At 52.6% G+C, this 26,203-nt stretch overlaps 1 protein-coding gene and 1 non-coding gene across 19 annotated transcripts in view; one reads left to right on the forward strand and one right to left on the reverse strand.

Annotated features, from left to right (window-relative positions):
• Positions 1–26,203, forward strand: part of COBL (cordon-bleu WH2 repeat protein) — a 261,943-nt gene that overhangs the window by 62,596 nt on the left and 173,144 nt on the right. The window contains exon 1 of one of the 18 annotated variants that reach the window (XM_067042943.1): positions 4,607–4,754. The exons of 15 other annotated variants lie outside the window; for them this stretch is intronic. The gene's annotated coding sequence lies outside the window, so the exon portion shown is untranslated. Of the gene's footprint in view, positions 1–4,606; positions 4,755–4,807; positions 4,869–26,203 lie in introns of those variants that run through there. 2 more of the 18 variants (XM_067042939.1, XM_067042938.1) reach the window with 2 other exon arrangements.
• Positions 2,472–2,578, reverse strand: LOC131763137 (U6 spliceosomal RNA). Its single transcript, XR_009337536.1, has one exon. It is a non-coding gene; the product is annotated as a U6 spliceosomal RNA (small nuclear RNA).

The raw sequence follows: 26,203 nt of genomic DNA on the forward strand, positions 1-26,203 counted from the left end.
AAACGTCATTGTGTGGTTTCACAGGAGGTGCAGGGGGGCGTGGCCAGCCTACACCAGCCTGCACGTGAACGCAGCTGCCCAGTTCACGGCCACTCTAGAACTTTCTGGCACCTTCTCTATACTGTTCATCGTGGAGGGGAATTCAGCCAGGGCAGCCTGTGGTATCCCATGGGAGGGAGTCAGGCCCTGGAGGACTACAGGACATGACAGGGAAACCTCATGAGAACCAGCAACTGAGGGCAGTGAGGCTTCAGGGCCTCACTGTTCTCCTTCCAGAATCTGTGCAATGAGGAAATATTTATTTTATACATGACGGTGTGACTGCCAGACTGTTGAACCTGTTTCTTTCTCTCCTTGTCATAACCTTACTTTGTCAGCTGTCCAGATTTCCATTTCAGAAGATGTCTAATGTCATACTTATTTTTATGCAACATTATTATTTTTTAAATAGGAAATTAGCTTATTTGTCTGCGTCCTTGAGCAGGAACCAATTACTTAAAATGCCAATCGAAAGTCATGGAGGGGCTTCCCTGGTGGCGCAGTGGTTGAGAGTCCGCCTGCCGATGCAGGGGACGCGGGTTCGTGCCCACGTGCGGCGGAGCGGCTGGGCCCGTGAGCCATGGCCGCTGCGCCTGCGCCCGGAGCCTGTGCTCCGCAGCGGGAGAGGCCACAACAGTGAGAGGCCCGCGTACCGCAAAAAAAAAAAAAAAAAAAGTCATGGAAATATAGCCAAGAAGCTGTGCACATAAAGTCACTGGGTGATCACAGATGCTTTTGTTATTTTGTTAATTTGTGGAACCCTTGAACCCACACGGGCACTCCGCGGTTGCGCTGATGGACAAGTGTAGTTCTGAGTGAATGTTGATGGACATTTTCATTTCCAACGAGAAAGACAAAGGTGAAACAATGAATGCTGGAATCTCACACTTTCCGCAGTGGTGTGAGACCTCCTTGCTGAATTGGGTGGAGTGTACGAATTCTCCCAGAAACTTTCCTTGACCTGTCATGCTATCCACAGTGTAAAGGCTGCACACACAACACCCTTTTGTCTAATAGCCATCATGAAGATTATCTCCATCATTTTCTTAATAAGTTTCGATTAGAGGTTGGCAAACTATGGCCAAGAGGCTGGATCCCATTTTGGAACAGCCTGCAATCTAAGGATGTCTTTTAAATTTTTTAATGAGTTTTGAAAAAACAAAAGGAGAGTAATATTTTGTGACACCCGAAAGCTATATGAAAGTCAGAGTTCAGGGTCCATAAAGGAAGTTTTATGGGAACACGAATTATTCATTTCCATGTGGTTCTCAAGCCGTGAGAGCCGTGGAGTACAGCGATTGTAGCAAAGACCAAACGGCCCACAGAGACCCAAATATTTGCTATCTGGCTGTTTATGGAGAACGTTTGCTGACCCCGGGTCTGGCCCGTCAACAGAGCAGCAAAGGGCACCCTTATCTGTAGCATTTGCCCGTTTCCGTGGTGAAGACGAGACAGCATGGCTGTTTCTGAACGCACAGCTGGAGGAGAGGCAGCGGCCACCATCCGCAGTGGCTGCAGTTCTGTAAACAACCTCAAGGGCAGAGACGACAGTAAAACTGTTAGGGGGCCACAAGTGCTGAGTGTTTCTTGCCCTTGTTTCTAATATAGTTTATTGAATCATAAGCGATAAAATTTTCTGTCTTCTCATTTTGCTTAACTTACTGTGTTTGGGGTCTCCTTTTCTCAGGCTGCAGGTTCATAGTTGCCGTTGTTTTTGGTGGCTGTCCCCAGTGGCTAAGGTTGGTTCAGTGGGTTGTGTAGGCTTCCTGGTGGAGGGGACCGGTGCCTGTATTCTGGTGGATGAGGCTGGATCTTGTCTTTCTGCTGGGCAGGTCCACATCTGGTGGTGTGTTTTGGCATGTCTGTGGCCTTATTATGATTTTAGGCAGCCTCTCTGCTAATGGGCGGCTCTGTAGTCCTGTCTTGCTAGTTGTTTGGCATAGGGTGTGCAGCACTGTTGCCTGATGGTCGTTGAGTGAAGCTGGGTCTTGGTGTTGAGATGGAGATCTCTGGGAGATTTTTGCCGTTTGCTATTGCGTGGAGCTGGGAGGTCTGTTGTGGACCAGGGTCCTGAAGTTAGTTCTCCCACCTCAGAGACACAGCCCTGACGCCTGGCTGGAGCACAAGAGCCTGTCCTCCACACGGCTCAGAATAAAAGGGAGAAAAAATAGAAAGAAAGAAAGGGAGAAAGAGAAAAAGAGAGAAAGAAAGAAAGAGAGAGAGAGCAAGAGAGAGAGGGAGGGAGGGAGGGAGAGAGAGAAAGAGAGAGAAAGAACGAAAGAAAGAAAGAAAGAAAAGAAAGGAAGAAAGAAAGGATAAAATAAAGTGGGATAAATAAAGTTATTAAAATAAAAAATAATTATTAAGAAGAAAAATTTTTTTAAGTAAAAAAAAACAAAAAAAGGGACAGTCAAGAACCCTAGGACAAATGGAAAAGTACGGAACGCTTAACGACTTTGCGTGTCATCCTTGCACGGGGGCCATGCTAATTGTCTCTCTATCGTTCCAATTTTGGTATATGTGCTGCCGAAGTGAGCACATAAGCAATAAAATTTAATGTTTAATAATGAGTAACTGCTGGAAGCAGCCCCCGGGCACCCGGGGAGGGCGCCCGCAGGGTTGGAGGGAGGCGGGTGCAGGTGTGGTTCTTTCTGCCTGGGACCCTTCCTGGGAGAAGGTGGATCTTTAGGGACAAGGCAGAGATGCGGGGGATGAGAGGGCAGAGTTCTCTGCAGAGGAAAGCGTGGTGGTAAGTGCTGGTCCACGGATTCAGGGTCCCGGACTAGAGCCTGGCGGCTCGGGGGGAGGGGGTTGCTGGCTGCTCCCCAAATTGGAGCCTTGAGTAGGAAACACAGAAAAGACTGGCTGGTGTGTATTTAAAGCCGACATATTCTTTTCCTTTGCTTTAACTTAACAAGGTAGAGCATTTTAGTTTGCGGAGAGATATGGCGTGAGTGTGACCCCAAATGGGTGCCCTGGTCCTCTCACTCTGTCTCTGCACCTGAGAGTCAGGGCTGATGGATTCTCATCCTCTGGCCATGTCGGCCTGCCAGCCTCCAGCATTTGCCGGTGTCCTGCTCTTAGGAAAATTGGAAGAAACCGAGCGTTTTTTTTGCCCCCCCTCCCCCCCAAGGATAAGAAAGCTCCTGGAAAGCTGAGTTGGATGCTGTGCTTTTCCAGAGCTGGAGGGCAAAGAATGACCCCTGTGTAGGTTACAGCTCATCTGCCCTGGGATGCTGCTTTGAGACTGAAAAGGGGCTTTGACCTGGAAACTGAGAAATCTGTCCCCTCTTGTTAGAAGGGCTTTCCCGGGAAGGTGCATGTGCTGAGGGCCTCTTAGAGAAAACCCAGCAAGGGCAGGGTCTTGCCCTGATGGGGCCGGGCTTGAGAGGGGGCTGAAGGGAAAGGCCCACAGAGCGGTCCAGCTGTCCGTGCTCCAGAGGAAGGACCCTCACTGCCCGAAACTTGCCAACCGTGAACGTTATAGTCACAGGGCTTTCATGTGGGTAAGTGTTAGGTGACCTAGCTGGGGAGCCAGGGAGGCTCTCAAAGCCGGCTGGCTGGTCGTGGCTACGTGGGCTCTGCCCTCACGGGGCAGTCTGACCCCCGGCCTGGGCAGGGAACAGGGCCTGGAGTCTGTCCACTGGCAGCTTCGTGACCACCTGGGTGGGTGGGATTTCTCCCTCCTGCCTCACTCCCGTGTGTCTGTGGTCCTGGAGGGGAGTCCCGCGGGAGTCCTGGCAGCCTGACGTGTCAACAAAGGCACCTGTGACGTCAGCCATCCCCCCCTGGGCTGCGTGTTGGGGTCTCAGCAGACTACCCACAGCTTTGAAACAGAAGATGACCCTCAAGCTTCTAGGACTTAAATCCTCCTTGGGGACCTGGTCATTACCGAAAGCACCGTGTAAATATTGCCCTATTCTAATACATCTTTTGTTTTCTTTGCTGACATGTTAATGTTTCTGAAAGAACGGCAGCTCTTGAAAGTTAATGTTTTTTTCCCTAGGTGTCCCAGAATGGACACAATACAATGATAATTCTGTTTTGGTAATACCACATTCAGATTTCAGAAGCTAGTGACAGAATCGAGGGGATGTACAGCATAATATGTTACTATAGCCTTTTCTATTTTATAAGTGAAAACAGTGATAAAGGGACTTAATTGATCTCCATACAGTTTACGTGTATTGACATCAGCAAAGCTTAACTGTGAACTCAGCTGAAACATTTTAGCTGAGTTCATTTTTCAACATTATTGCTAGCTGCATTTTAAGTGGTTTTTGTAAATATTCGGTGTAACTTTCTGTTGAACATAGCGGGGAAACACTGTGGACAAATCGTTGTGAGGATGTAGAGAAGGGTGTAGCTTTGTTTAAAAGCTTTATTTTTCCTATTAACAGGTTAGAATCAAGCTGAAGAGCATATTAAGTTTTAACTTTGAAGAGTCATTAACGAGTGCCAAGCGGCTTCGCTGAGATCTGGGTAAACGCTGACGACGCTGCGGGGATTGGATGGGGCATTCTGAAGCCCAGGGAAGGAGAGCTCCGCCGAGCTTTAGGTTACAAAAGACTTCAGGCTCCAGGCACTCAGCTGGACCTTTTGCTTCTTCATTTCGATTTTGACTTGAAAGGAGCAAAGGGCAAGGAATCGCGGTTGTCGGAACTGGGGGAAGGGGCTCCTCCCTGGACCAGCTCGGAGGCCAGGTGGGCAGCCAGGTAAAGCGTTGGTGCCGACCCAGTGTGCGGGACAGAGTGAGGTGGTCCCCAGCCCGGCACATCCCTGGCGGCCTCAGCCCTCAAGAGGGAGCCGCTGCCACCCTGAGTCCGGAAGTGAGTCCAGGCGGGGGCGGGGCTTGGGGTTGGGGGGCGGGGCTGGTTGCCATGGGGCTGGAGGATGAGACAGGTGCGAGGTGGGCTTGTATCCCGAGTGCGTCCGTGTGCCAGATGCCTCGGTCACTTTATTTTACGTGCTGTGCCCCTCACTGCGTGGGGGTGGGGGAGCTGCCCCTGGTCCTCTTACCAGGAGAGGCATCCGAGCTGCAGGGGGACAGCTGGTGTGGAGCCGACCCGGGACCCAAGCGGCGCCCCCACAGTGCCCATACCCCTTTGTGTGGCGCTGTCTGAACCGAGGCTCATCCGAGGGGCTTCGAGCTTGCATCTGCTACAGGACATGGTGTCAGCTGTCAGTCCCGAGCTGCTCTGTTCGGAAGGGGACAGGTGTCTGGGTTCTTTCAGATCCTGCTCGCGGGGAGGGCAGTCCTCACCCAGCTCCCCTGCCCCCACCCTGCGGGGGAGGGGGGCGGCCCTCCGCTCCTCCGCATCAGCCTGCCGCCTGCAGCCACTGGCTGAGGTTCTCTGTGCTGGAAGAATTCATCGTCTCTTCCTCTGCACATCTCATACGATCCTGCTTTCTCCGTCTGTAATCCCCCCACGTCTGAATCCCCCGTTGTATTTTGAGTCCTTTGCAAACAGGAACCGGGTTTTCTCATTTGTAGACCTTCCCACACTCCGTGTGAGGCCTCTGCACCCCACTGGGCAGCAGGGTGTGTCCCGACTGGTCTGTGTGGACGGCCTGGCAGGTTGGAAGTTTGGATTTCAGGAAGCACCCCTCTTCTTCTCTCGGAAGACAAACCGAGCAGACTAGGCCCTGCTTACTTGAACGAGGTCCTCGCCTGCTGGAGAGGGCAGTTCCTAGTTTGGGGAGACACCCGAGTTTCTGCTGAGTTTCTCCTGTGATGCTTAGAAAATCAAAGGCTTTTTGTTCACACTGTGGCCCCTGCAGCCAGGCTCTGCCCCAGGCCCGTGGTTTGGGAGGCGGTGGGCAGGAAGACAGCTTTTCGAGGTTAGACATCAAAGCCTCCCTTTCAGGTGCCTGGCTTTGAGTTGAGGGTATGTGATTGCTCTCTGGAAATCACAGACTCGCAGTAAAAATTCTGGTGTCCACCCCAGCTTTTTGATCTGGTGTTTGAGGTGGAGGGAGGCTAAAGGCGGGACCAAGACAGATACCCTCAGGCGGGAGGAGCCGGAGGGCGGGGCTCTAGTTCAGCGACGTAAAGGAGGACGCTGCCTCCCCACTTCCTTGCCACAAGGGGACGTGATCCCAGCGGCCCCCGTCCAGTACTGGGTGGATGCGCCCTTAGCCCTGGGTTTAGCGAGCATGGCGTTTTCCCACCGTCTCTGCTTTGGACCCTGGGTGTCGGGGAGCAGGCCTGGCCCCTCAGCTCTGCACCCGCCAGCGGATGGTGCAGGGCTGAAGGCGCCAGTTGTGCAGGCTGGGAGGGGCTGATCCAGCAGAGCATGGAGGCTCCCAGCTCAGGTTTCCTAGCACAGGGATCGGGCGGCTGCGGAGCCCAGGCCCTATTTTGAGAAACAGTTCACAAGGAGGTTATCAAGTGTCATACTTTCAAAGGAGAATTAAAGGCACCCAGCGCTTAGCTCTGAACCCAGGAAAGGTCTCTATAAGAAACAAACTGACCCCTGGCCTCTATTTCTTTTGAAACTTTATCAAAAGTATTTTCTTTTTTTTACTGTACGTTAACAGTTTTTCTGATAATATTTAACCCCTAAATTTCCAAATTTAAGACCAGTCTTAATTGATAGGAGCAAAATGCCCTTACGTCACTGACAGGATTGATGCCCAATGGACCCTCTTGGTTTTGCACTGCTCGCTCTCTCACAGTTAAAAATCAAGAAGCTGGCCTCCGGCTTCCCTGGTGGCGCAGCGGTTGAGAATCCGCCTGCCGATGCAGGGGACACGGGTTCGTGCCCCGGTCCGGGAAGATCCCACATGCCGCGGAGCGGCTGGGCCCGTGAGCCATGGCCGCTGCGCCTGCGCGTCCGGAGCCTGTGCTCCGCAACGGGAGAGGCCACAGCAGTGAGAGGCCCGCGTACCAAAAAAAAAAAAAAAAAAAAAAAAGAAGTAGCTGGTGTCTGTTTCTGCCTGTGCTTTCCTGTCTTCATTCTCTGCTGTCTTTACTGAAGGTGTCTTTGAAAATACAATAACGTCAAGCTAAAGAAAGTGCCATTGCCTTGTATAGTGGGCAGTGAAAATTCTATTTATAACAGAGGCAGACATAAGATCGTGAGGTGATTACAGTCGAGGTAGTAGGTACACGCGTTAGGGGTTTGTATAGCGAATCTGCAGTCTGTCTGCAGGAACCTCCCCATGATAATGAAGGAGTGAAGACTCAGGTCCAGAGCTCAGAGCTTCTCTGGGAGACAGACATCAGGCAAGGGGCATCGGGGACCATGGTTGGGTGAGTTAGTGGACTCCAGTGAAGGGAGTCAGGTTCGTTTTCCCGAGAAATTCTCAGGGCTCTATTCCGTCCCAATCAGTTAGTAGCTGTGCTGAAAGCTGGCTCATCGGATTTCACTGCTTTTCAGTTATTTACAAAAGTGAGTAGAAACAGAGCAGACGTATCATCAAGCCAAGGGATGCATTTCAGAGCGTGTGGCGGCCTAGCTAGCTTCTTGCTCTGCCTTTTTTATCTCGGGATTCCTACTCAGTTTCGCTCTTTTTTTTTCACACTTTGCTGGGAGGAACTTGATACCGTCCTGCTCCTTTTTTTCCCACTGAAGGAAAAAAAAAAACATACCGTATGGCTTGTTGAAAGCCAATCACCGTCTACTTGTGACGGGTGGCGTGTTGGTATTTCTTGCCCCCTTGCCAGCTCAGTCAGTGAATCGGGAGGAAGACTATAGGTTTTGCCATAGGTGTTTTGAGCTGAAATCAGTGCTCATTTGGCCAGCGTGGGCTTTTGGAGGCTGGTGTGAAACCAAGGGGTTTTCTGTCACTACAGATAATTAGATGTCTGTTGTAACCTCCCCAAATGTGCTTAAACCATAAAGAGTTTTAATTAATGTTTGTCATCGTTTATTCTGCATATTCAGTAATGGAATTGCTGTTTGTATTTATATTCTCTGATAGCTCTTGTGTCATAGACTGTTTGCCGTTACCATAGCGACATGTTGTATAATTTATCCTGGTCGTCTCTGTAGTTGCCTGTTATGTATCACCTTGATCGCACACAGCCTACCTGGTAGTTTCACGGGATGTAGCTACTGACGGCCAGACAGCCCAGGAAGAAATTGAATAAACATGTAGGAGAAAGTCATAAAAACCTCTGCTGGTTTTATCCTTCGGGAAATAAGAATAGCCGTGCCACCAGACCTTGGGGACGTGCTGGGCGGTGCCGGGTTGCTGCTGGGCTCAGCCGTCCAGACCCTCAGTTTGGCTCCTCCCCGATCCTTCCAGAACCACATTCGGGTGGGTGTTGGCAAATTCCAAATCCTGCTCTCCGGGAAGAAACTAGGTCTTCATGGTGGTCCTTTACTTTCTTCTTTTTTTTTTTTTTTTTTTTTTTTTAATTGCTCTCCTGCCTTCTCATTTTTGGCCCATTCCCATTTTTTACGAAGAAAACGATGAAGATGAGGGTGTGCAGCCCATTTGTGGAACGGGTTGGACCCATGGATGTCGTATCGAATCCATCAGTCAGTGCATGTCAGGCCTCTGCCTTGGGCAGGTCCCATAGCCTCTAGGCCACCAGAACGGTCTCATTTGTCAGATGTTAAGAAACTCAGTTCCGTAGCCCCTCACCCTGGCCTCCCCACTCACCATGGCACCACTGGGGAGGCCGCTGCCCCATCCAGTGTCAGGCTCCTCTTCGGGCCCCGGGGTGCTGCCCCATGGCCTGGGCGCGGGGTTAGACAGTAAAGGAAGAAGCCGTCACTTGTCCCTCCTGGGTGCTCTAGGCTCTTCCCTTGCTGCCCGGTCAGTGCGCCCTTGGGTGCAGCAGGCGCCCTGCTGCCCTGTCCTCCTGTGGGGTTCATCTGTGAGTTTCCAGGGGCTTTGGCCCTTCAGCTCCTGCTTCGTGGGCCCTGCAGCCTTTTCAGCCTCAGCCCTGGTGGGCAGCCTCCACGTCCAGGTTCCTCCCAGGCCTCTGGGCGGTCGAGCCCCTGCAGCATCCACCTGCCTCAGGAACTGGGAGTCCAGTCCGCAGGCTCCGACCAGTGGGCCTGCAGGTTGCCCACCGATGACCCTCTCTGTCACCTGCTGGCCTGGGCGGCTCCGGCCAGCCTCCCTCCCAATCTCGTGAGGCAGCAAACAGGCATCATTTTTGGTTCCTGAACTTCCCCAGCCCCAGGGACATGCACGCCAGCGTTCCCGGGCAGCCCCAGGCCTGCGATCCTGCAGCTCCACGTGCGTCGGCCCCCAGCCCAGCGCTGTGTGTGGTTCTGTGGTTTGGGGGGGGTGGCCAAGCGCCAGATGTTGGGGAGTGGGTAGGGCGCAGTGATGTCTCACTAGCCCGCCACGCTGGCGATAGAGACCCTCCGTTTCCTGGTGACATCTAGTCTTCTCTCTGATGTGCTGGGGGGGTGGGGAATGGGCCGAACGTGGGCTCTCCTCCGTGCCAGGACCTGCAGGGGGGCCAGAGGATGGGGTCCTCGTCCCCACGTGAGGCCTCGTGGTTGTGGGAGGGCGGGAGGGTCCCCCTCCACCCTGCGCTGTGATGATCACCAGCTGGGGTCTCAGACACCAGGCCCTGAGCCTGGGCCCGCGGAGAGCGAGTCAGTGCATCCTTACACGAGCCCGTTATTGGAGGAGGAGATGGTGGGTGCAGGAGGCTGAATGCACTGTGCGAGGTCCCGTGGCGAGCGGTGGTGCTGAGAGGTGAACCCGGGTGCTGTCACCCTCTCCCTGTCACTCCTCTGGGGTCCCCTCTCCCACTCACCCCTTTGACTCCCACCCCCACCCTGGCCCACATGCACGGTTGCGTCCCGTGACTCTCCTCCTTGACCTCGCTCGCGCACTCGCCAGTGAGGGTCGCACGGATGGGACAGCCTGGGTGGAGAAGCTCAGCCTGTGTGCGGAGCGCCACGGTTCACGTAAGCCCAGTGAGGGGGGACTGGGGGCGTGGCAGAAACCGGTGTTGGGATGGAGGCGCCGCTGGTGGAGAAGTGTGGGGTTTACCCAGCAGGCAGTGGGGGCCGCTGAGGCGTTTGCACCGGGAAGGTGGTTGGAAGGAGCTGTCCTTGAGGAAGGCTCCTCTCAGCCTGTGGGGATGGGACTCAAGGTGAGCAGGGCAGGTGAAGGAGGAGATTCCTTAGTGTCTATGGTAAGAGCCCCCGAGAGAGGACAGGGACCTGAGTAAGGATGGAGCGGGAGGAGACACGTGGAGCCTGGCCGAGATGGAACTTGGCACAGCCTTTGGTGGAGTAGAAGGAAGGAGAGGAGGAGGGGGAGAGGAGGAGGAGGAGGGGGAAGAGGAAAGGAGGAGGGGGAGGAGGAGGGGAGGAGGAGGAGGGAGAGGAGGGGAAGGAAAGGAGGAGGGGGAGGAGGGGGAGGAGGAGGAGAGGGAAGAGAGGAGGGGGGAGGAGGAGGAGGGGGAGGAGGAGGGGAGGAGGAGGGGAGGAGGGGAGGGGAGGGGGAGGAGAGGAGGGGAGAGGATGGGGAGGAGGGGGAGGAGGGGGAGAGGAGAGGAGGAGGAGGGGGGAGGGGAGGGAGGAGGGGAGGAGAGGTGGGAGGAGGGGGAGGAGGGGGGAGGAAGAGGGGGGAAGGGGAGGGGAGGGGGAGGGGGAGGAGAGGAGGGGAGGAGAGGGGGGAGGAGGAGGAGAGGAGGGGGAGGGTGAGGAGGGGAGGGGGAGGGGAGGAAGGGGAGAGGAGGGGGAAGGGAGGGAAAGGAGATGACAACGCAGTAGAAGATAGTGAAGCAGTAACTGAAAAGGAGAGGTGGCAGAGAATGTGTTGCCTGGAGGGGCTCTTTGTCGGGCTTCTGATGGTCTAGAAGCCAGCCGACTTGCACAGTCTCTGGAGGTGGTGGGTGTGAGATGGTGGCAGGTGTGGATGTGGCCTCAGTGCCGTGCAGAAGCTCGGAGGACGCTGGCGTCTCACTGCGGGGCTCCTGGGGGGCGGCACACTCCTTGCTTCCTTGGGGCTGTGCTGCACTGGCTGTGCCTCCCCTTGCGGGGAAGGAGGTTGACCAGAACCATGGGGGCTGCTGGCTGGAAGCAGGAAGCTCAGGTGACTTTGCAGCTCGGGGAGAGTCGACTGTGGGGTCCCAGAGCGGGAGGGTGTGGTCCCGGCAGCCAGATCCCTTCATCCGAGCCCGCCGCGCCCTCACCGGGACCCTTGGGCGCTGCGGCCTCGTGGGCGCGTCTGCCGCCTTATCTGTTGGGCAGCTCGTTTGTGATCCTGGGACAGTGATATTTGGTAGAAACTGAATATGGCCCTCAAGCCCGAGAAGCCTCACTACGACATGGAGTCTGGCTGCAGGAACACGGCGAGCTTCTGATGACACAGCTTTTGGGGGCAAGAAAAGAAACAGACGGACCCTTCAGCCGAAGAAGGTGCTGAATCATGCCTGGGACACGGCAAGGATGGCTTTAGGCAAAGTCCGCAAATGCTCGGTTGCACAAGGTTGCTTAGCCTCGGTGAAGGTCTGACTTGTGTCTCAAAGGGTCACTACGCTTCTCCCGGAAGGACCACCGGCGATGTCCACGCCGGCACCTCCGAGAAGGTGGTGGGCGTGCTTCGTCAGAAAGGAGCGGATAGCTGCCGGGCACCCGTGCTGAAGGCACACAGCTCGGCTCTTCCTCCCAGATGGTTCAGTGCTTTTCAGTTTGTGTTCTGGATTAGAAGGTTCAAGCCTTTGACCAGGTGAGCCAAGGCAAATTGATTTTGCTCCTGGCGGGGCACCCAGGAGCAGCATCTTACCTGGCAGACGTGGCGCCGCGGGCTTGCTTGGGAGGAAGCCCTGCATTGGGTGGCACCTTTATAAATAAGTCACAGGCTGCTTGGATCAGAGGCCTCTGCATGCCCTCGCAGCCCTGCTTCTCCTCTGCGCCCCCGTCCAGGGAAGCTCCAGGGACGGGCTCTTGCCTTGAGCTGTTGGGACTGCGCTGGCCGTGAGATCAGGTGCCCCCTGCTCCTTGTAAAGGGGCGAAGCCAAGCCTCCAGGGGGGGCCAGCACGGCTTGGGATGTGTGCACACATCGCCAGGTGGTTTGGGAACCAGTAAGTTTTCTCCCCGGATCTGTTTCCTTTCATTTGATAAGAATGTGCGAACCTCAGGAAACGAGTGCAGCCTCTTTTTCTGGAAGGAGAGGTCCTTTCTCTATAACATTTGGCGATGCAGTAACTCTTGGTTTCATCTGATTCTTGGGGCGTGAGTTGCTCAGCTCACCTTCATCATGGAGTCCTGGCTGCCGGCTAAGTGATCCCCACCCACGGGCTCTTTCTTAACTTACTGGGGGTTGGGTAACCGCCGTGGGATTCAGCTCTCAAATGCTCCTCTTTGAATATGTACTTGATGGGCACTGAGATAGCCATGTTCCCATGTACACGGGCCCGCGTTTCAAGTTTGCTGAGTGTTATGGATAGCTTTTGCTATTGTGTCTTTGAGAAGCCCATCAAGAATGCTAATCATTTCATTTTGGATTACCGAAAGCTTCTCCAACCCCAGGTCACAAGGGTGAAAGTGTGAGTAGGGTTTCTTGGTTGGTTTTGAATGCGTTCGCTGCACAAATGAGCTTTCATTGGGCACCTAGAGGAGTCAGCTTCTCCTCTGCCCTTGTTAGAGGCAGGAGGCTTGGTTTTTTTGTCCCAAAGAGTAAACCTGCTAGTAGCAGTAAAAGCCGTTTTAACAGCTACAGTCGCTGAGTGCCCTGCAAGAAACTTCACGAGTCAGTCATCTTGTCTAATCCTCACGTGAACCCCATAATAAACCCTGAAATCATTCTCCGCTTGGCTCCTGGGGAAACTGAGGCTGACAGGTGGCGGGACTTGCCCAGACAGAGTCGTCTGCTGTAGGACGCACAGCTGGCAATGTCTTCGCCAGGTCCGAATACGGCAGAGTGTATCACGGGGCGGGCAGGTGCTTTGCAGCTATGAAAGGGTGTTCTGGGGGCAGAATTCCAAAGGATGGTGTCTCTCCGTTGCCCTGAAAAGCAGTGTTTTTACGGCAAGCCCATTTCCCTCTGGTTTACTGGGACTCTGGTGTTCCTCTCCTGATGCAGTGTTTCTCCTTCGGGCTGCCGCTTGAAGATGGCCTCTTAATTTGAGAATTCCACGGGTGCATGTATCTGGATCTTTCGTTGACCGTTCCTGTCGTCCTAAGTTTCGTTCTTAAAGGCAAACGTGGTGGGGGAAGCACCAGAGGGACTTGGCCTCATCCCTCCCTGGTTAGAAGGGACTCTTGTCTAGGACGGAGTGGTACCCTGCTGGTAGGAGGTGCTTGCTGAGCCCAGAGAGGAGGCACCACCAGCGTTCGGACCTGGGGTCCCCGTGACTCACAGTGGTCTGCAGGGATCGCATGCGTCTCGGTGTATCGTGCCCTCATCAGATCCTCGGAGGAGTCCTGATCCTAGAGGCTCGGAGAGCCCTGAGGCTTGACCTGGCATCTTCCCGCCGTCAGCCAGTCTGTCCATCTCTCCGGGCCTCTGCCTCCTCCTCTCTTCCATGAGGATGTTGAACGCAGCCTGCGATTCGTGTGTCCTCAGCACTGAAGGACGTCCTCGGGGGCTCTGTTGGACAAGGCTTGTCCGGACCCCACATCACAGCAGACCGTGCCAGGAACCTTTAACAGCGGGGGCCTCCCGACCCACCCCCTCAACTCAGTGGCCCCTGCAGGATGCCCAGCCTCTAGCACATAGCACAGAGCCTGGACGGTTCAGCATTGGCTGCTGGATACCCCGGGGTTTTTTTGTTTTCGGGAAATAACTAGGGAGAGGGCCGGGGGCGCATAGTGGCTCAGGGGGACCCCTGGCAGTGTGAACCCGAGAGAGTCCCTTAGCCTGTCGGATCCTCAGTCTTCCCGTCTGTACAGTGGGGAGAGTAACCCTGCACGTGCCTTGTTGTGAGGACTGAACGTACGTGTGCCAAGTGCTTGGGACTTGGCTGGCTTGTACGTCCAGAAACTGAGAGCTAAAAACCCCGGTTACTGCTGGGCTCAGAGGCGTGGGAGCTGTTCCTGGAGGGTGGGGGTGGGGGGGGCTCGCTACCCCCTGGCACCCATGCTGCCCGCCCTCCGCGGTGCCGTGCTGTCTCCAGGTGTTGGCCCGGGGTTTGGGGACGTGCACCTTCTCTTAGCTGCTTGCTAAGACAACTAGGCAGTGACACACGGCTGAATCACAGCAGAGCGGAGCTGACCTACTTGTACAGCAAGTAGCCTCTGAGGTACCTTCCCTGCCGGGACCGAGAGAGTCGTGGGGTCAGAGCCGAACGTTGTGGCCGGTCCTGCGTGATCTGGCCCACGTCCCGTGAGCGCCGACTGGGAGAAGCGCTGCGAGAGACACTGGCCAGATGCTCCGCTGGAGAACATTCTACGGGGTCTCAGTAGGGACGGGGGCGAGAGCTTTCTGGGGAGCGCGCCTCCCAGGGTGAGCCAGGAGGAGAGAGGCACAGCGTTTCCGGCAGGGAACGGAGCGTGCGAAGCCCTCGACGAGGGAGAGCCTGCTGATTCCAGGTAGCAAAGGAGGAGGCATGGAGGGACGGAGGAGACTGGGAGTCCAGCCAAGGTGGGTGTGCCTGCGCCGCGGTGCCGGGGGCATGTAAGCGAGGACGTGGTAGCTACCGTGACCTGTGATTTAAATGATGGCTTGAGTGCAGAATCGAGCAGAGGGACAAGGGGTGTGAGGGGTGGGGGGAAGGGGCCCGTGGGAATCGCGTGGTGGGGGATTTTGTGCAATTGGGATTCTATCCCAGAGCACCCCAGACTCTCTGGAACTGCTCTCTTTGTGTCCCAGCCAGAAGGCGGGTCTTGCTAGCAGTGGTGTCTCTGTCCCTTGCCCCCCCCTGGCCGGGCTGGCAGGGGGGACACGCCCTTGCTGTGTGCCCTGTTGCTTCAGGTGTTGAGGGCTGTTGTGAAGACCAGGCTTTCCTGCCCTTGTTGTCTGCACGGTACTTCCCCCCCCCCCCTCATTTCTAACATCCCTACTAGCCTATGTTTGGCGTCATCTTTGGGGTCTGATGACTGGGTTCCACTTTCTCCTGGGATCTCCTGACCCACGAAAGGATAAACAGAAGGGTGGTTGTTGGTAGCAGCGGAAGAGGCCCTACTTCTTACCGATGCCCAGAGCCCACGTGGGCTCCGCAAGCGCAGGCGCTTGATGTGTTGAAACTTGCACTGTATCTCCTGGGCAAACTGTAGAATGTCTCTTGCAGAAGGGAAACTCCACCCACTGGGTGAACGCGTTTACAGAGAGAAGCAGTCCACGGCCTCGCTCTGGTGCTGGCCTCCTTCAAGGCTCTTTCCCGGGTGTGACCCGGGCCCCTCCCTTAAATCCGGTTCCTGAGTGGCTGAGGCTGACAGGGGTCACACAGAGGAAGGAGCAGCGCCGGGGACACCCCCTGTGTCTGCCAGGGACAGACCCTGCGGGACGTGGGATGCTGAGGAGACAGGCTGGGAACCACGCTTCTTGCCCCGTAGCCCTTACTCGGAATCATGGGGCTCTGGCTCCCATTCTGTGGCTGAAATCGCCAACGTTCCATTTAAATGTGGAAAGTTAAACCTCTGTCCTTCGTTTTCTTACTGTGCACAGCAGTCTTGTGACTTTAAGAGGATGGCCATCCTTTACATTGACAACCGGCTTCATGATTGCTTTCATTTATTTTATCTATTTAAAATTTGGGGGGGGGAGTAGAGTCGATTCACAATATTGTGTTACTTTCTGCTGTACAGCAAAGTGAATCAGTTACACATATACACATATCCAGTCTTTTTTCAGATCCTTTTCCCATACAGGCCATTACCAGAGTATTGAGTTCCCTGTGCTGTCCAGTAGGTCCTTGCTGTTTATCTACTTGATGTATAGTAATGTGTATATGTCAGTCCCAATCTCCCAATTTATCCCTGCCCCCTCCTGCACCCTGGTAACCATAAGTTTATTTTCTGTATCTGTAACTCTGTTTCTGTTTTGTAGATAAGTTCATTTGTGGCCTTTTTTTAGATTCCACGTATAAGTGATATCACATGATATTTGCCTTTGTCTGTCTGACTCATTGCTTTTATTTTTAATGCAAGTAAGTTAAACAGATGCCACTAATTTGATGGATACATTTCATAATGCATCCAAACATGAAACTAAAAAGCAGTTAAATGAAATAGTCCTCATTGCCTGTTGAACAGTGCACACAGCTAATTAAAAGGCCGCGGTCTTCATGTAGTTCTCAGACAACAGAGGAAAAGCTAGTCTGTACTGAAGCGATGCAGGGCTTGGTCCCTTACCCCTCATGGTACGGGGGACAGAAGTCCTTCATTGTCTGTTGCTGGCATGTCCCTGACCCCCCCCTGGCCCTGGCAGGGAGCAGTGTGGCAGCAAGTAGAACGCAGATGACCTCACGCAGGCTACGACTAATTTAAAAAAAATTGAAATGAGTGCACGTGTCAAAAATAATATTTTGCACTGTGGGCTGCCAATGAATCCCTTTGTAGATCTTTAGGGATTGGTAAACTTTAGTTTTTTAAAAAAAGTGTTATAGAGACAGATTTTCTTGCACAAAAGTTTTACTTAAAAATTTGACAATTATCTCAAAAATCTGTAAAGTGTATGTTTAAGAAGAAATAAACAGGCATCCCCAAGCACATTCTGCCCTCATCTCGTTTCTGTGCAGCCATTTGTGTGCCTTCCGGCTAGAAATGAGCTTAACACAGTACTAGGTCCGTTGCAGATTTCTTCATCAGTCACATACCCTCTTCGGGGCGTGAGAGCCTATACAGACACGTGACCTCTCGGGGGCACCTGTCCCTCACCGGGTCCTGGGCCAGGCATCTTATGTACGTTACCTAGTTCAAGGCTCACGCCAGCGAGACCACAAAATCTGCAACTAGTCCCGGCCTCCTGGGCAGATCCCGGGAGCGTTTGCTAGGCCCACCCCTCGTGAGCGTTTAGTGCCTTCGTCGGGAAAGCCTTGGCTTACGCGTTCACACTTCCTAGCCTGCTGTGTACACGAGCGGGCAGCTCTGAAAGCGGCGCTGTCCGTGTCACGGAATCAGGTTTTTTCTGCCAGAAAGCAGGGCAGAAGCCCTTGACTTGGTTCCCTTTCACGCTGAGTATGTGCTGACTCGAGAGTCCCTGCGGCGTGGGTAGCTAGCTGCAGGTGTAGACCCTGAGGCCCCGCGGGGGACGGGACGGCCTTCCCTTTAGGGTGGGACGGAGGGGAGTGTATGTCCTCTGGGGCTGTCTGCACACCCCACCCTTTAGGTGTGTTTCCAGCAGGGAGGCCAGCGGAGGCCGGCGCCCTAGCCCTCACCTCGGCCAGGCTGCTGACGCCAGGCGCACGGAATCCTCCCCCAGGTGGAGCTGTTCTCAGGACGTCTGTGACCTTCCCGCACTCCTGCTTACGTAGATCTCTGATTCTGTCTAACCCCTGCCCCTCTCTTGTTTCTCACCATGCTGGGATTTCTCCTTTGGGTCTGACGGTCAGCTGCCTTAAATTTGCCCTTGTGTGTGAACTTGCCCTCCAGAGCTGCGTGTGTGTGCGTGTACACGTGTGCACGTGTGGGTGTGTGTGCACGTGTGAAGACCCTGTTCCTCACCGTTCATAGGAAATCCCTGAGGTCCTCCCCCTCCGCACGCCCAGGCTCCCTCCCTAACCCAGTCTGCGCGCCTCCCCCTGCCTCACCACATGTCAGCCTTCCTGAAATGTCCCCCCAGCCCGAGCCCCTCCCCACCTTGGTGCCGTCAGAATGACGGTCCTTGCTGGGGACAGCCTCAGGCCCACGCCTGTCCTTACCACCTCCACCTGATTTTCCACGTCACCACCACTCACAGACCATCTCCTGACACTTTGTGAACTCAGCCTAAATCGAGAGCCCGTACCGATCCCTGTGGAGCCCTCCTGCCTTCCTTGCCCTCGGGGTTGTATCGTCCTTCCTCCCGTGTCACGTGAGCTGCTGTCCACCCTTGGGGACCATGACCCCGTGGCGGGTGACTTACAGCTGGGATCAGCGATCTTAGGATGGTCCTGGGATGTGATGGGGCCACCGCATATTTGTTTAGTGGATGCCTGTCTTCCCAGACACGCATGGCTTTGCTCATAGGAGAAGCTAAGTCTTTAGGTGTGAAGGATAATGTTTGATGGTGTATGATCGAGATCCTGTTATTCCTGCCTGCCTTTCTCCCATGCTTCCTCCAAACCCGTGATTCCCGGATCTCTGAATTCTTTGCTGCACCCATGACTCACAAGGAGGTGACTCTATTCAGAGTCAGGTTCGGGAGGCCAGCGGCCAGGGCCATTTGCCCAGAACCCCGGACCTCCTGCGCTGACTCTCAACAGCTGGAGGAGGATCCAGGTGACCCCGGAAGTGACCTGACCCTGAGAAGCAGGGCAGCTCGTGTCCAGTTTTCCGGCTCTTCGGAGAGGAAGCAAACTTCCGCTTGGGAAGACTCTCAGGGGAGAGAATGGTGGCCCCTTCTACCTGCCGCGCAAACAGACCCACTGAGCCAGAGCTTGCTTCACGGGTGCATCAGGACCAGGAGCCGCGTGGTCTGGTTTTTCTTTGAAATTTGGGCGGGGTTCAAATTTCTTTGAGCTTTGAAGTTCCCTTTCAGGAGATGCTGTTCACCCTTCTTCCTGCCCGGGCTGCCGGTGGCACGTGGTGAGTGGGCGGGGATCCTGCAGCCTTGGCGTCAGCCCCAGCATCCATGGCTAGTCCCACGTGGAGAGCAGAGCGCCCTTTGGACTCTGCTCGGGGAAGTGGAGAGCTGTGTGGACTTTCTCTTCTCAGCCTCCTCCAGCTTGGCTGGGTGCCAGCCATGGCCTGGATTTAGGTTTTAATTCAGCTGCCTGGACTCGGCCCTGGGATTTGCACTCACTGAGCCCAGACGGTGTCAGACGCACAGCCCACACCGTCTTGGATCGGCTGGCTTTCGTTGGGGCAGCACCTCCGCCTCCTGCTTCACACTGAAGGGCTCTGGGCGAAAAAGCCGTCTGGCAGCGCCCCCGCTGATGTGGAACTAGCAGACATGGCCCTGACGTTTAGGGCATAACTGTGTGATGGTTTGAAGATAAAACCCTTTGGAGCTCTGATGGTGCTGGAAATGCCAGAAATGTTTTTACGGGATGGTTTTAAGATGGATTACCTTTGAGATGCCAGGAATGTTTTTATTTTTATTGTTTTCATCTGCTAAGTCCTTCCTGCCCGGGCACTCCCAGCCGCTTTCCTGGCGGGAGCAGAGGGTTGGTGAGTTGCTTGCTCAGGAGCTCATGCCCTGCAGAGCCTCCCAGGGTGTGCCCAGCAGGGGCCAGGCCCTGGGGCCCTGCCCGGTGGGTCCTCAGACTGTGACGGCCGTGCGCTCCCAGACTCAGGTGACCCCAGATGCCCAACGCCCGCACAGACCTTCCAAGCTCAGCACCTCGGCCTCCCTGGACCGAGTGAAGGTGGTCCGAAGCGGTCCCTCCGGGGCAGAGGAGACCAGTGGTGCTGTGACCATGCTGTGTGGGGGTGCTGCTCGTTCGCGGAGGGGCGCCGGGGGGTCCGTGCACCTGGGCAGCTTCTGCTCTGGAACTGGCCCACGGTTACACGCTTGAACTCACAGCCCGAGGTGTTGTGATGCCCTTGGGGTGGAGGAGGATTGGCGGGGGGGTGCAGCAGAGATGTCTCGCTGCCCTCGGGCCCTGCTCCCTTCAGGGCTCCCTCCCCCGGGCGGATGCAGCCTCACCCCTTCCTTCCCTTTCCTCTAAGGGGCCCGTGAGCCTCCACCCCCGTCACGTGCTGTATCTTCCGCCTCGTCCCGCAGCCAGAGAAGCTTCTCGTGGGTGGTGGTGCGACAGAGGCTGAGGGGCCCCAAAGTTTTATTAGGGTGAAAACTTAGTTTTATTAGGAGGCAATGATTAAACTTTGATAAAATCACATGATGTAAAATTTACCATTTTTGAACCATGTTTAAGCCTGCAGTTGGGTGACGTTAGTTAAGCACGTTCACATTGTTGTGTAACCATCTCCAGAACTGTTTTTCATCTGGAACCATTCAGCAAACTGGAACTCTGTTAAACCCATCAAACAAAACTACCCGTCTCCCCGCTCCCCCCTCCCAGCCGCTGGTAACCACCCTTTTATTTCCTGCCTCCGTATGAACTTGGCTGCCCTCCGAACCTCCTAGAAGTGGAATCAGGCAATAGGAGTCCTTCTGTGACTGGCTTGTTCACTTGGCCTACTGTCCTCAAGGTTCATCCATCTTATAGCAGGTTTTCAGAATCTGCTTCCTTTCTAAGGCTGAATAATATTCCACAGCGTGTATTGGGCCATATTTTGTTTATCCTTTCATCTATTGATAGACTCTGGCTGTTTCCACCTTTTGGCTATTGTGAAAAATGCTGCTGTGATCATGGGTGTACAAGTATCTTTTTGAGTCTTTACTTTCAATTCTTTGGGTTAATATACCCAGGAGTGGAATTGCTGGGTCGTATGGTAGTTCTGTTTTTAATTTTTTGAGGCCCCTCCATACTGTTTTCCGTGGTGGCTGCACCAATTCACATTCCCACCAGCGGTGCGCAAGGGTGCTTAATTTCTTCATGTCTTCACCATCATTTGTTATTTTCTGATCTTTTTGATAGTGGCCATCCCAGTCCTGACTACCGCTTAATTTAATGTCATGTAACGGTCGTAGTTTGGGTTTATATTTTTCTGTGATTTAGTCTTTTAGGACTGGAAGCCCCCAGTTTCACCGACCTGGAAACTGAGGTCCAGGAGGGAAACTCCCCTGAGATAACACAGGTGGACACACAGGACCACCTAAGAGATGCTCTTTTCTGCTGTGGCCAGGTGTGGCCCCAGAGCCAGGTCAGCCCCCGTCCAGGTGTGAGGGCCAGTCGCACTGGACTGAGGGGAAACGGAGGATGGGGATTGGCCTGCCCACCTGAGACCAGGAGGCACCCAGGTTCAGGCCACAACTGAGTTCTCGGTGCCCTTGTCCCTCCTGGGAGCCCCATCCCCAAGCTACAGACCCGTCACCCTGCAGATTGCACGTACTAACACCGTTTCCAGGGCTTTTCAGTGGCTGGGACCACAGAGGTGCCTGGTGTGAGAGCAAGGACCCCAGAGTGTCCTGAGAGGTGTCTTCAGTCGCTCCTTTCCCTGTACTAACTAACTAACTTTGCCTGTACTAACTCCACTTACACTGGGACTGTCAGTGTCATCTCCAGCTCCATCCACGGAGAGCCGATTGTCGGCCGTCCCCCAGGATGCATCCTCTGTGGGGCCCTGTGGAGCCCCGTGCAGGAGTCTGGGTGACGTGCAGTGTCCTCCCCACGCCCCCAGCCCGTCCCCTCCCTCACGGCGTCTGTGTCCGGGCATCCTCTCTCCACCCCACCTGTCCTGCACTTGAGCCCTCGTGCTGTGGACCTGGGGCTGTACCTGCCGCCCCTCCAGCCTTGCTTCTCCAACTGTTTCCCCGGACGCCGCCTCCCTCACCTAACTCCTGACTTCCCCTCCCAAGGCCTCAGGGACCCCGCTGGCTCTACAGGGTCATTCAGGTCCTCAGCGGCGTCCCGCCTGGGAAATTCTTCCCGCAGCGCAGCTGGGCCCCTCCTCCAGACAGAACAGACACAAAACCATCCTCTGGTCCTGACCTCTTGCTTGGTGACCTTGAAAAAAGTAATTTAGGCACTCCCCAAGTATCTGCGGGTTACCTGTTTATTTAGAACCCACCCGCGTACAGTTCCCCTAACTGTAAAATGAGAGCCGGAGATCTTATCCTTTAGACTATGAGGTTCAGATGAGACAAAGTATTTATTTATTTATTTATTTATTTATTGCTGTTGATATACAATATCATGTTCGTTTCGGGTGTACAGTATAGTGATTCAGTTTCATATATATTATATATATACAAACACATATGTATTCTTTTTCTGATTCTTTTCCCTTATAGATAGGTTATTACAAAATATTAAGTTCAGTTCCCTGTGCGATACACTAGGTCCTTGTCGGTTATCAATTTTGTATATAGCAGTGTGTGTACGTTAATCCCAAACTCCTAATTTACCCCTCCCACCCTTTCTTCAGTGGTAACCGTAAGTTTGTTTTCTACGTCTGTGAGTCTCGTTCTGTTTTGGAAATAAATTCATGTGTATCTTTTTTCTTTTTAGATTCCACATGTAAGTGATATGATGTTTGTCTTTCTCTGTCTGACTTACTTCACTTAGTATGATCATCTTTAGATCCATCCATGTAGCTGCAAATGGCATTATTTCATTCTTTTTTATGGCTGAGTAAGAGACAGAGCATCTTTGGAAAAACCGCAGCACTCTGGTACACTGTCTGGCTGTAGAGTCAGCCCGTCGGTGCTGTTTGACATCTCCTTCTATGATGTGCATTACAGGATTTCTTTCTCCCCCCCCATACGCGTTTTTCCCTCCCTCATCTCCAAAGTCTGCACGTCCTTAGGGCTGCTCACAGCCTCCTCTGTAGGTGGACACACCCACCTGTAGTTGGACACCCCACCTACAGAGGAGGTGGGGTGTCCACCTACAGAGGTGTCCACCACCTGAAAATCTGCGGTCCATGCAGTTTTTCAATTTCATTGTTGTCTCAAGATTTTATAAGTCTGCTGAGCTCCTTGTAGGCTGTAACTGATATAATTTCACTGTTGCCAACATCAATATCAATGAGTATTTTTAAGAACCTACATATATGAAGAGCAGTGTGCTAAATATTGAGCGTACAGACAGCCTTAGGACAGCATCTGCTTGCTGCCTCCTGGAGATAGTAAATAATAGTGGAAGAAATGAGGTTCTTGTTTGCCTCATAGAGAGATTAATCACAGTGGGGGTGGGACCTCTGCGTCCAGGATCTTAGGCCGGCAACAAGCAGCTTTCCCAGACTGGGGTCAGTACATTCACAGACACCCACAAAGCTTCTGAAGTGGGTCTGCTGCTGAAAACTCAGCCTCTATGGACTGGTGCCGAATCAAATCTTAGAGACAGAGTTTTGGGTGAAGTAGAAAAGAATAGATTTATTGCTTCGCCAGGCACAGGGGGACACAGCAGGCTGGTACCCCTCAAAACTGTGTGTCCCAACCTGAGGGGATTTGTTGAGGAGTTTTATAGTGATGGTTCAAGGGCGGGGGTTGCTGATCAAGATCAGGGTGTGTGCGGGGCCTGCACTCCTTTAACCTGGCCTCAGGTCGGCTCTTCCTAATGGGCTTACCTGGTTACTTTAATCTGGTCTCAGGTGGTCTCTTGATGAGATCTTCTCTGGAATGAAGAATGCTAATATCTTCCATTTGCTGGGGGTTTTAGTTTTATAAAGAGCTTAAAGATATTGTTATGTGTATCCGTTGAGGTGGAACCAGGACCCTGCCCTAAGGCTGCACTATTGTTTCTTGACTGTTCCTCCCTTGTCTCTGCATCCCCTCCCTTCCCTGATTGGCAACTGTTTGGACCTGCCCTTTGGAACTCAGGGAAGGTCATGGAGGCTGGAGTCTGTCCTCTAAAAACAAGGCTTCTGTGCCCAGGAGCCCCACAGGGTCCTGCTTCGTTTCAGGTCCACAAATCCATCCACACCCCAGGCATCACTTTTGGTGTGAAATTTTCCATGTGCACTTCTGAAAATCTGCAAATGTTATTCTGTGAAATAAGAACAGATTCATGAAGTTATGAACATATATATTAACTGTATATTTTTCTATCAGTTGCTTTTATCAGATGATACAAAATCACAGCTAAAACCATATGCCGTTTCCATGTTAAGACAGGAGCCTCTGTTCTAAAGAGATGTGATCCTTAACATAAACCAGCTCTCAGAGACTCAGATTTGATTGGTTCGTGGTGGCTGGGAAACATTTTTTAAGCTTCCCAGGTGCTTCTGCATGCAGGTAGAGACCCCTGAGCTCAGCCATGTGTCTGGAGTCCAGAAGGATTCTCAGGAGACATGGTTTCAAGCTGTGTCTTCAAGGGATCAAAACCTCCAAGGCAGATGGTGAGGCAAAGGCAAGGGGGGACTTTCGTGCTTCCAGGATCAGGGACCAGTGTCCTGTTACCAGCCACGTTGGGGAGATCCAAGAGGGGCCAGGACTGAGGGTCCGTGGAGAGCCCTGATTTTCAAGCACCGCTGTGGTTTGGATGTTGTGACAGCTCCACAGGGGATAGATGTGTGATGGCCCGGAGTCTACGGGTCCAGATGGCCTCACAACAGCTGGGTTTTGCTGTGAAGGTGTTCAGAGCCCAATCAGATCTTTGATTTTTACGTTTTTCCAAAAAAGCCAGGAATTCATTGTGTTCTTGTGAAACATTCTAGTTTTTTCAGTGTTGGCCAACTTACACACGCACACATGTGCACATGACACAGCACTGGACCCACAGAAGCCTCCCTGGGCATCCGTGCAGCCCGCAGGGAGCATCTTGGTTTCTGTGTGGCCGCAGGGAGCGTCTTGGTCTCTGTGTGTGGCCGGGGATGCTACGTGCAGAGCAAAGCGTGAGAAGATGAAAGGCATCCATGGTGGCACTCAGTGCGTGTTTGTGGAATGAGGGGGTCACGGTAGGATTGGGTGGCAGGAGGCTGGGGTGTAGGAAGAGACTGCATTTGTGCAGATGTTAGTGATGAGGGCTTGGGGGTGCAGCAGGAGGCCTGGGGAGGAGGTGGGGATGGAAACGGTATCCCAAAGCTGACTCTGGGTGGTGGGGACAGCATTTATTTGGAAAAATCTGGGGCAGTAGACATTTCTTCTGCCTCTTGTGCCCCCATCGCAGTGCTGGCTGAATGAACAAATGCCTCCTCTTCTATTCAGTGTGTTCTGAAGGAGTTCAAGCCTTCGAGCCAGCATTTTTTCTTTTTTTATTGGGGTATAGTTGATTTATAATCTTGTGTTAGTTTCAGGTGTACAGCAAAGTGGTTCAGTTATATTTATACATATATCTATTCTTTTTCAGATTCTTTTCTCATTTAGGTTATTACAGAGTACTGAGTATATAGTTCCCTGTGCTATACAGTAAATCCTTGTTGTTTATCTGTTTATATATATTAGTGGGTATATGTTAATCCCAACCTCCTAATTTACCCCTCCCCCTCCCCTTTCCCCTTTGGTAACCACAAGTCTGTTCTCTTGTCTGTCAGTCTGTTTCTGTTTCGTAGATAAGTTCATTTGCATCATATTTTAGATTCCACATAGAAGTGATATCATATGATATTTGTCTTTGTCTGACTTCACTTAGTATGATAATTTCTGGGTTCATCCATGTTGCTGCAAATGGCATTATTTCATTCTTTTTTATGGAAGAGTAATATTCCATTGTAAAGCCAGCTTTATTAGTACCCAGAAATAAAACTGTAGCTTACTTGGAAAGTATATTTATTTCCTAAAAATAATTTTTTCCTGAAAGTACTTCTGGGAGTTAATGCTAATGGCAGGTGGACTGCTCAGAGACTGGGCTTCTAGCTGAGACCTATGGTTGATTAATGAAGGAACCCATAACCAGTCTCTCTGCCTTGACTTTTCCATCTGTATAATGGGCTGATATAGTCTTCCTAATAGAGGTTGAAGGATGCACTGGTTAAGACTTCAGGCTCTGGAAACAAATGATCTGTAGTCTGAGAAAGGTGTGCCCAGACTCCTTATCTATAAAACAGGAATGGCAGTACCTCTTCACAGTGTTATTGTGAGGAATAAATGAATTAATACTACACAGTCCTTAGACCAGTGCAATATATGTTTCCTACTTCATCTTTATTTCTATAAGTTTAAAGGAAAAATATGTGATGAATAAGAATAAAGTATAAAAATTATAAAAAATATGATGTAGGTATAAGGTTTTTAATAAGAAAAAAAGAGAATTAATTTATATCTACTTATCAGGGTAGAGGATGAAACCCAGGTGTCATTCCTAAGTCTTGTGTTGGCCAGTGAACTGAACAGTGATGGTTTGAGGCCTCATCTGAACCCTATTTGCTGTTTTTCCCCACTTTAAATGACCTCTTTCATTTTACAACGAATGCGTATAGAGAGGTGATATTATAGAAAAAATTAGGAAATGCATAGAAGTGAAAATAGCAAAACAAATGTCATGGTACCCATCACCCAGAGACCATTGTTACTAATTCTTTGCCTTGTCTTTCTAGACTGTTTCGTGATCTATTGCTATAATGCATACTTCTCTTCTAAATGGTATTTCTCAAAACAAATAATATTTTAAAGTTTGTCTTCTTAAAATGTCTGTATTGAGCATTTTGG

This window comes from Kogia breviceps, chromosome 9, assembly GCF_026419965.1.
Source record: "Kogia breviceps isolate mKogBre1 chromosome 9, mKogBre1 haplotype 1, whole genome shotgun sequence".
NCBI lineage: Eukaryota > Metazoa > Chordata > Mammalia > Artiodactyla > Physeteridae > Kogia > Kogia breviceps.